Genomic DNA, 10,137 nt, shown 5'->3' on the forward strand with positions numbered 1-10,137 from the left:
GCCTGCCCCTCTTAAGTAAGAATAAAAATTAAACATGGAGAGTAGCCGACTGTTTGTCAGTAGGCATGCCCCTCTTAAGTAAAAATGAAAACTGAGTATGGAGAGTAGCCGACTGTTTGTTAGTAGGCGTGCTCCTCTTAGTACAAAATTGAATATTAAGTATGCAAACTTTTATTAAGTAGCCCTTGACTATTTATATCATTCAAAAGAAATATTTCTTAAGATTATCTGCATTCCAAGTTCGAGGCAACGGTTAGCCGTCTGGTGTTTCCAGACGGTAGGTACCGTCCCTGACCTCTTCACAGATTCGGTAGGGTCCTTCCCAGTTGGGAGTTAGTTTGCCAGACTCATTAGCCCTTCCAACTGCTTCCATTTTTCTAAGTACAAAGTCCCCCACTTTGAGTGGACGCGTGTGTACTTTTTTGTTGTATGATCTAGTCATTCTCAGGCGGTAAATTTCATGGCGCAAGACAGCATTGCCCCTCCTTTCAGGAAGTGAGTCTAATGCCAGGCGCGTGGCTTCCCAGTTTGCCTCTTCGTCATAAAGCATTACTCGAAGAGTCGGCTCGTAGTGTTCTATTGGAAGAACAGCTTCCGCACCATAAGTTAGGAGGAATGGAGTTTCTCCAGTCGCTCCTTTTTCAGTCGTCCTAATGGCCCAGAGAACATGTGGTAATTCATCCGCCCATAGGCCGCCTGCTCGTTCAATCTTTTTCTTGAGACCGTCTGAGATGATTTTATTAAAGGCTTCTACCTGGCCGTTTGCTTGTGGACGGCCGACAGATGCAAAGTAGTGTGCAATTCCTTGGTCACCCAACCAGCTTTTGAGAACAGGCGTCTCAAATTGGGGACCATTATAAAAAACCATAGACATGGGAACCCCGAACCGAGTGATGACATTTTTCCAAATGAATGAAATTACATCCTTCGTCTTGATTCCCTTTACAGCCTCCGCCTCTACCCATTTAGTGAAGTAGTCGACGGCAACAAGTATGTACCTCCTTCCGCTTGTAGCAGGCGTATATGGACCCAGAATATCCATGCCCCACTTAGCAAACGGTAGTGGGCTATGAATGGTAGTGAGGTCAGTAGACGGACGGTGAATTAGTTTGCCAAACCTTTAGCACTTGTCACATTTTTTCACCATCTCCATTGCATCTGCTTTTAAAGTAGGCCAAAAGTAGCCCTGCCGCCTTGCCCGTTGAGCAAGCGTCCTACCGCCTATATGGGAAGCACAGTAACCAGAGTGAAGATCGTCTAGTATCTCTCGTCCCTTTTCTGGAGTAACACACTTTAAGAAGGGATGAAGGTACCCCCTTTTGTGAAGTTCTCCCTTTATTATTTCAAAACTGGTTGCTCGTTTTTTCAGTGCTGCCGCCTGTTGATGATCATCCGGCAGGGTACCGTTTGTCAGATATGCCCTGATTGGATCCATCCAGCTTGAGCTTCTGTCTAGGATTCCAATAGGGTCTTCCTCGATGCTTCTCTTCTCCATTACTTCCCAAAAAACAGTTCGAGGACTATAACAGGAGGCGGATGATGCTAATTTTGAAAGTGCATCCGCCTGGTTGTTTTCTGATCTCGGCACTTGGGTCAGATGGAAATCCTCAAGGGAGCCGACTGCTTGTCGGACCTCCTGTAAATACTTGATCATGGCCGGATGGGTTGCTTCGTATTCGCCATTGTACTGACTCACTATCAATTGTGAATCGGAACAGGCGTCTATTTTTCTTGCCCCTGCCGCCTTGCACATGCGGATTCCGGCTAGTAAAGCTTCATATTCTGCCTCATCGTTTGAGGCCTGAAAACTGAAGCGTAGAGCATACTCGTACCTGTCGCCCTCTGGTGACTGACATATGACGTCTGCTCCACAACCATTTGAAGTAGAGCTTCCGTCCACATATACCTTCCAGACTTGGTCTGGAACTTGAGAGTCAGGAGGACGAGTCATCTCAACAATAAAGTCAGCAAAGGCTTGCCCCTTCACTGCTTTTCTAGGCTCGAAGGTAACTTCGAGGCTCTGTATTTCTATGGCCCATTTGATCATTCGTCCTGACGACTCCATGATGGTCAGTGGCCGCTTGATAGGTTGGTCTGTATACACGACGACTGCATGTGCCAAAAGTAGGGCTTCAATTTTTTAACAGCCATGAAGAGTGCAAGACCAAATTTCTCCACTAAGGGATATCTCAACTCGGCATTTTTCAGTACATGACTGACAAAGTAGACCGGGAGCTAACAGCCGTCTCTTTCAGCAAGGAGAACAGCGCTTAACGCATGATCAGAGACGGCCAGGTACATGTAGAGTACTTCTTTGGGCAAAGGGCTGACCAGCCTCGGCAAGGAATGCAAGTGAACTTTCAATTTCTGGAAGGCCGCCTCAGCATCCGGCCCCCATTCAAACCTTGCCTTTTTCTTAATTGCCTGGAAAAAGTATAGGCATTTGTCGCCTGATCGGCTTAGAAATCTTCCCAAGGCCGCCATACAACCTGTTAACTTCTGAACCTCTCAGATGGTACGAGGCGACTGCATGTCGATGACCGCCTGCACCTTCTCAGGGTTCGCCTCTATTCCTCTCTGATTGATAAGGAATCCGAGAAATTTCCCAGACTCAACTCCAAAGACACATTTCTTGGGATTGAACATGACATGGTGCCGCCTGAGTGTGGCGAAAGTTTCTCGGAGGTCCGACAGATGATCTTTCTGAAGTTTAGACTTGACAATCATATCATCAATATATGCCTCGACATTTCTCCCAATCTGATAAAAGAACACAGTGTTTATCATTCGCTGGAAAGTGGCCAGGGCATTCTTAAGACCAAACGGCATGACCGTGTAACAGTATAATCCCTGATCAGTGACGAAGGCCGTCTTCTCCTGATCTTTCTTCCATAAAGGAATTTGATGGAAACCAGAGTAGGCGTCCATAAAGCTCATCAAAGCATGGTCGGCTGTTGAGTCGACCAGGTTATCAATTTTAGGCAGAGGGTAACTGTCTTTGGGGCACGCCTTGTTTAAGTCTGTGTAGTCTACACACATTCGCCAGGTGCCATTCGGCTTTTTAACAAGCACCACATTTGCAACCCAGTCTGGGAAGTAACATTGCCGAATGAACCCTGCATCAAGTAATTTTTTAACTTCGGCGGCTGCCGCCTGACTTCTTTCTTCGCCATGGTTCCGCTTCTTCTGCCGTACCGGCTTCTTTTTCGGATCCACGGACAGTTTATGTACCGCCAGATAAGGACTAATGCCTGGAAATTCATGGACTTCGAATGCAAAGATGTCCTTGTATTCTTTCAATAGTTTGTGAAAGTCGTCACCCAGGTCCCTTAGAGCAGTCGTCCCAACCTTGATTGTTCTGTCAGGACGCGAGTCATCTAACATCAGGTCCGTATGCTCACCAGCTGGCTGAGGGCGGAATTCATCCGACCGCTCCTCTGCCAATGATTGCTATTTTCTGTCTTTTCTTGCGGCCCCTGTCTGGGATGCCTTTCTCTTCTTGTCGCCTGCTTCTTGAACAGGCGCACTCTCCTTGACATTGTCAAGGTCTATTTTTCCACCGCTCGACATAGTGGCCATAACAGTGGGCTTGACATCCGAGAGATAGCACTCTCGGGCCATCCTCTGATCTCCCCTTAGGGACCCGACTGTTCCATTATCCCTCTCAAACTTGAGCAACATAAAAGATGGGATTATAACAGCCTTGGAATTATTCAGGGTTGGTCGTCCCAGAATCATGTTGTAGGTCGAGAGTTCTTCTACTACCAAGAACCGGACTACCATGTGTCGTCCTTCCCCTTTTTCACCCAGGCGGATGGGTAAATCCACTCGTCCCACTGGGTGGACGACTCCTCCTCCAAACCCTACTAAAGGGTGGGATGCCGGATGTATGCAATCAGTCTGATATTTTAGTTTCGACAGACATTTGCCACTGATGAGATCTGAGGAGCTTCCGGTATCTATGAGGATTCGGCCAACTCTCTGGTTGGCCACTTTACATTCAATAACGATAGGATCGTCATGCGGCCCTCTTACCCCTCCTAGATCTTCTTTAGTGATGACAATCTCAGGAAATGAATATTTGGAGGGCCGTTCTTGGTGAACGGAATTTACATCTAACCGTCTGATATTGTCTTTGTTGCCCCTAATAGTGGGGCCGCCTCCTGAGAAGCCGCCTGCAATGGTGTAGACGACTGCATCATCTGTATCGGAGCTGTCGGCCTGTTGATTCTTTTTTGCCGATTGCTTTTTCGAGGAAGTGTTCCCCGTAGATTTCTTGACATAAGTGTCAAGATCACCTTGCTCAGCCAGACGGTCCAGATACCGCATGAGACTGATGCATTCATTGGTGTGATGACCAACATCTTCATGATAATCACAGAATTTTTCTTGGTTCCGGTTGTTTGCAGAACCCTTCATGGGGACCGGCTTCTCAATTGAGATCCGTCCCTTGATTTCTTTTAGGATAAATTGGCTATCCTTGTTAAACGCATACTTTGGGGAGTATGGTTTGAATTCTTTTTTCTTTTTCTGGGCCGGCTGTTTAGAGGAATCAGCCGCCCAGACCTCTTTTCTCTTCTCGTCTTTGTTTGACGACTGTTTCTGTCGTCCTTCTCTTTTGTCGGACCTTCTCCCGTCTGACTGTTTTACCGTACTACAAAGATCAGTCGCCTGTATATAAGCTTCCGCTTCAATCAAGGCCTCTTGAAGAGTCGCCACCCTCTTTTGGACCAAATCAAATTTGAAGGTCGACCCGTCTTTGAGACCTCTGAAAAAGTCAGTATAGGCTACTTCATCCGGTAACCCTTGAATCTGTATTCTCATCAGGTTAAACCGCCTGATGTAAGAACGAAGCCCCTCCTTCTCGCCCTGCTGAATTGTTCCTAAATCAAGGGTCGTCTTCTTCGCAGGGATGTTCATGGCGAAGTTGGAGGTGAATAAGTAAGCAAGCGTCTTGAAGTTATTTACACAACCAGTCGGCAGGTTGCCGAACCATTGTTGTGCGATTCCTTTGAGAGTCGCTGGGAAACACTTGCACCAAGTGGGATCATCCAACCCTTGAAGGTACATCAGGTTGGTGAATGCCATCAGATGGTCTTCTGGGTTAGTAGTGCCGTCATAGGCGCCTACTAATACATTTTTCACTTTGGCCGGCTGAGCGGCTTCAATAATTTCCTTGGAGAAGGCCGACGGCTGTTCACCAAGTCTAAGCAACCGTAGCTGCCAGTCCATAGGTTGGACATTTTTTGCTGCATGTCCACCAAACGGAGGTGGCTGTAAAAAATATTGTTGTTGCGGTACAAACGGTAAAATTGGTACCGCCTGGTCGCTATGAAAGTCGGACTGACGGGAGGTGCCGCCTGACTGACTCTCATGATACGACTAAGTATGCCTCATCGAGGAATTTCGCAGACTGTCTTGGAAGTATGAAGTAGAGGCCGACTCTGACAATCGGTCACTCTTCTTCTGCTCTAGCAGTAGCCGAGCGTCTATGTATGTTTTCCTCGACCCGACCGCCTGAATATGACGAACAGGTTTCCTATTTCTTGGAGTAGGAAAACGGTATTTTGTGAAATCAAGGGCAGGTGGCTCCCACTTCCTAGATTTAGGATGAGGGGTCGCCTCTCGCCCTTGAACTGGCTTCCTCTTCCGTGAAGTGGAGGGTTTCTTAGCCGACTGCTCCTTGTCCAGAGCAGGCGGCTTCTTGTTGATCAACTCTTGAATTTCTCCCTTGAAGTCCCTCATGAAGGTCATGAGTTCGTTCCTTGTGATGGGAGCAGACCCATCAGTCGGCTGCTGCCGAACAGGCGGTGCGCCTGCTGGCTCGCTTCCAGTTTGAAGATGTTCCCGTTCCCTCCTTTCGGTATGACGGGTACGTCAGGCCCTTAGGGTCCCGTCTGAAGCTGTGTGAGCTTCAACTTCAAATTCATTCTCAGTATCGTAGTCCGACTGAACTAGAGGGTCGTCCAGGGGACGTCTCTCTTCAGGAGCCGGTACAAACGTGGATGCCATCTCAGAAGTACTCTCCCCACAGACGGCGCCAAAATGTTTCGGGGTTTTCTGATGTCCTGCGGGAGAGTTACAATTCCGAGACTGGAACCGGACGCCTGTACCTGCAAAACAAACGGATGCTCCGGATGATTGGAGATCCGCCTCCGACGGTCAAGTTAGTAATTGATTAAGGAGTAATTAATGCGGAAATTAAAGTGATTGGGTCTCTCTAGGTGAGAGAGTTTAATGTGTGTAATCTGCGTAATCTCCCTTAATGAGGATTAAGGGAGGTATTTATAACCTCGGGAAACGTGCCAATCTAGGTTTAGGTTAACCTTGGGCTGATTGGGCTTCCCTCGGAAGTTGGGCCTGGGTGGCCGACTTCTCCATTAGGCATGGAGTATGCCACGTGTCATGACATAATAGGTCCAAGGCGGACGAATAAGCGTGTGCCACGTGGCAAGCCCTGAGAGGTCCAACTGGGGAACACTTGGCAGGACCTGATTGGCCCACGTGGCGCATTCCGATTGGTGGGAGCAAAATCCCCTAATCAATTGGGATGGGTAGTTATTGTCCTTAATCCTTATTGATGTTTTTTTAAAATAATTAAATAATATAGTGGGATAGGTACTTGGGTAGTTATTGGTCTGTAAAAGTAAAACTAAATAAATAAATAAATAAAAAACTAAAAATTTGAGATTTGAGTTTTGGGGATTTGAAGGACTGTGGTGAATTGATTCTGCAATCATAAAAAAGTAACAACAACAAAAAAAAAATTATAAGCTTTGATCTATTTAAGTTTTTATATAGCATAATATATAATATGTTTGTTGCGTTTGATTTGTTTATTCCCTCATCATCATGCTTATTAGATTTGTTTTTGAAATTTGGCTTTATGAAGATGATATTTGTTGGTCAATTAAATTAGCGGTTTAACAACTTGAGTCGGGTCAATCCGGGTTAATGTCGTAACTTATGCAGGTCGAGTTTATATACGTAACATGTAATAGGAGATGTGAAAGTTATTAGAAATAATGGAGAAGTGGATATTATTAAAAAAAATGGAGAAGTGGAAGTTATTATATTGAAGGTTATAGAAAAAATGAAATAAAAAATAAAATAAAATAAATTTAAAAAAAAACCAATGCATGAGATTTGAGAATCTGGCTTTTGGAGGATTGTAGTTAACTGACTCTGCAATTATATACTACGTAAAAGATTGGTGAATGGCATGAAGAGAGAGAGAGAGAGAGTTGTTTATTATAAAGAGATAGTTTGGGAATTGAAAATATTTTTGGCATTTTGTGAGTGTGGTAGGGACCAAGATAAAAAGATACTCCAAAAAAAATAAATTGATTGGTAATTTAATATGTATGTTGATATTGATATTTTCGATTTTAATATACTGGAGGTATAAACGGATAAATAATTTTTACAAAAAAATACACTGTGTCCAATGACTCATTATGACCACAAGTGGGTCTGCTTCTGGATTACCAGGGGAAAGATATTTGATACAAAGTAATCAATTTTTTGTATATAAAAATTGCATGTTTAATTGCTATACAAGTATGCATCTACTAGTTAATTTTGATAGCTGCATTAGATTTTTTTTTATTATTATTTTTATTTTTTTTAACACCAGCTGCATTAGATGTTAGTTTTAACTAGTTAGGTCATACTCACTTAATGACCAAAAAATCTAGGTCATGGACTAATAGTTTATCTCTCTTTCCATTCATCCATGACCAAGTCACATGACTAACAATGACCATTGACCAATGACTACCAATAGTTGCCCAATATAACTTTGGTCATGATAGGTAATAGTAAATAACAATTTCTCTCTCTTTCCCATTTCCTTCTAATAGTATTTTGCCACTCGTCAACTATTATACTCATGATCATCGAAGCTTTGTCTTGGTCATTCCAATGACCGGGTCATCACCATCTCTCCCCCCTTATTTTTTTCTTCTAATTTTTTAATACCAAAAGTTCTTTATCTCTTCTCATAACCAGGTCATTGGTCATCTAGTGGGCTCCCTCTTATTTGTATTTGTTGTTGCGTACAAAAGTGTTCGACATTAAATTAATAATTTCATTTGAATACTATTAGTTGATCATATTCATAAAAGGAAGTGTGATGATTAAATTAGCACAAGTTTAAATAGAGAGCGTGATGATTAATTTAGAACAACGAATTACCTTAGGTAGTGTTTGGATACAAGGATTTAATTTAAAATGGTTAATTTTAAATCTAGAATTGCAAATATTTACATTCAATTTCAAAATTTCTAATTAGGAAAAATTGAGATGTATAAATCCTGAATTTGCTTTGCTGTTTGGAGATAATTAGTATTTCATCTTCTAAATTGTAAATTTACAATCAAATTTTATAGAACCAAGTCAACTACTTTAACAAAATAATTAACCAAACTGGGGTTTTTGGGCTGATATTTGGTGTGCTACTAATATCATTGTCCTGTTAGTTTTTGAACCAAATCATATTTCTAATACTGATGTTACTATGTTTTTTCTAGAAAATAATGCTTGAAATGTTCCCCTTTTACTTTAGTCCTCCACTCCTCCCTCAAGACCTTGTCCATATTGTCAAAGGAATCCCCCTCCCTTCTTCCCTTGATCCTAATGAACCATGTTGGTGTTTGTCTAAAAATGGTCAATTTACTGCCAAATTAGCCACTTGGTTGGCCCACAATTCTATTTCGTCTTCTACTAAATGAAAATTCTACTAGATATGTAATTTAGACATTCCACCCAGAGCTGTCAAAAACTGACCCGACTCGAGAACTCGACCTGAATCGGCATTGATCTGAACCTGATCTGTACCCAAACAATGGGGTGAAACTAGTGACTTATAACCCGACCTAAATCGACCTGATGTTAATCGACAACCGATTTGATCCAATTTTTTATGACCTAAACTCGAACCTCGCACCCGATCTGATAGTAACTATCAATCGATTTAATCCGACCCAACAACAATCCGAACCCGAATTAGTACCCGACCCAATTAGAGCCTGAAATTGAACCCGATCTGAATTTGACTCGAATTGAACCCAACCTATACCCGTATAGGTAAACGACCTGGAATAATCTTAACCAAAATTGACCCGACCTGAACTTGAACCTGATATGAGGCTAGATTGACCCGACATAACCTGATCCCAATTCAACTCAAAACCTGATTTGACCCGACCCGAACCTGACTTGAATATCCAAATTGACAGCTCTAATTCCACCCAATAATAAAAGTTGTTTATAAGAAATCTTTCTGAATAGTCTCCCTATTAGACAATCCTTAGTCTCCCGAAATATTAATGTCCCTTCTTGTTGTGCGTTTTATCATGTGCATTTTTAGTTTCAACATCACTTATACCATCTATGCCTTTTCTTTATAAATCTTTGGTCTTCTGCTTATGTTCGTATTTATTGGGTAGGTCTAATCCCATCTTCTACTACGATCCTAGATTTTTTTTCGGTCTCTCAAGCTTGCTTCTCCCCGCTCTCTACCTAAGATTGCCATCCTTTTTTGGAGTATTTATAAATGTCATAATGCTCTTATTAAAAAAATAAAATAAAAATTCTAAGACCAATATTAATGTATTTATATTCGTGCCTTTTCTCTATTTCAAGAATGACAGGCTCATTCTATTTTGGATGACATCCACCTTCCAACCAGTCGTCTCCTACTATTATATCTTGGTCCCCTCCAAGTGGGTTACTGTAAGCTCAGATCAATTTTGATGGTTTCGCCCTTATTAATTCAGCCTCTATTGGCATTGTTATTAGGGAACCATTTAGGGAATCATATTGCTAGTCATACTTATACTTTAGGCTCTTGCCCGACTTTTCTTATTGAAACCATTGTCCTTCGTAATGACCGACCTTCCTTTTGTTTTATTGAATGTGCTAATATAACAATTACTAATATTTTACAAGGTCAATATAACCTGCCCATGGTCCATGGAAGCTCTAGCTAATGACGGGTGACGTCAAGAGTATTTTGGGTTCTTTCTCAGTCTTCAAATCCCAGCATATCTACCTTGAAGGAAATCGAACGTCAAATTATGTTACCTCTCTTGAGTATTCTCCTCCGACGCACCAAATTATTAACTCTTTTATGGA

This window comes from Chenopodium quinoa, unplaced genomic scaffold, assembly GCF_001683475.1.
Source record: "Chenopodium quinoa cultivar QQ74 unplaced genomic scaffold, ASM168347v1, whole genome shotgun sequence".
Taxonomy (NCBI): domain Eukaryota; kingdom Viridiplantae; phylum Streptophyta; class Magnoliopsida; order Caryophyllales; family Amaranthaceae; genus Chenopodium; species Chenopodium quinoa.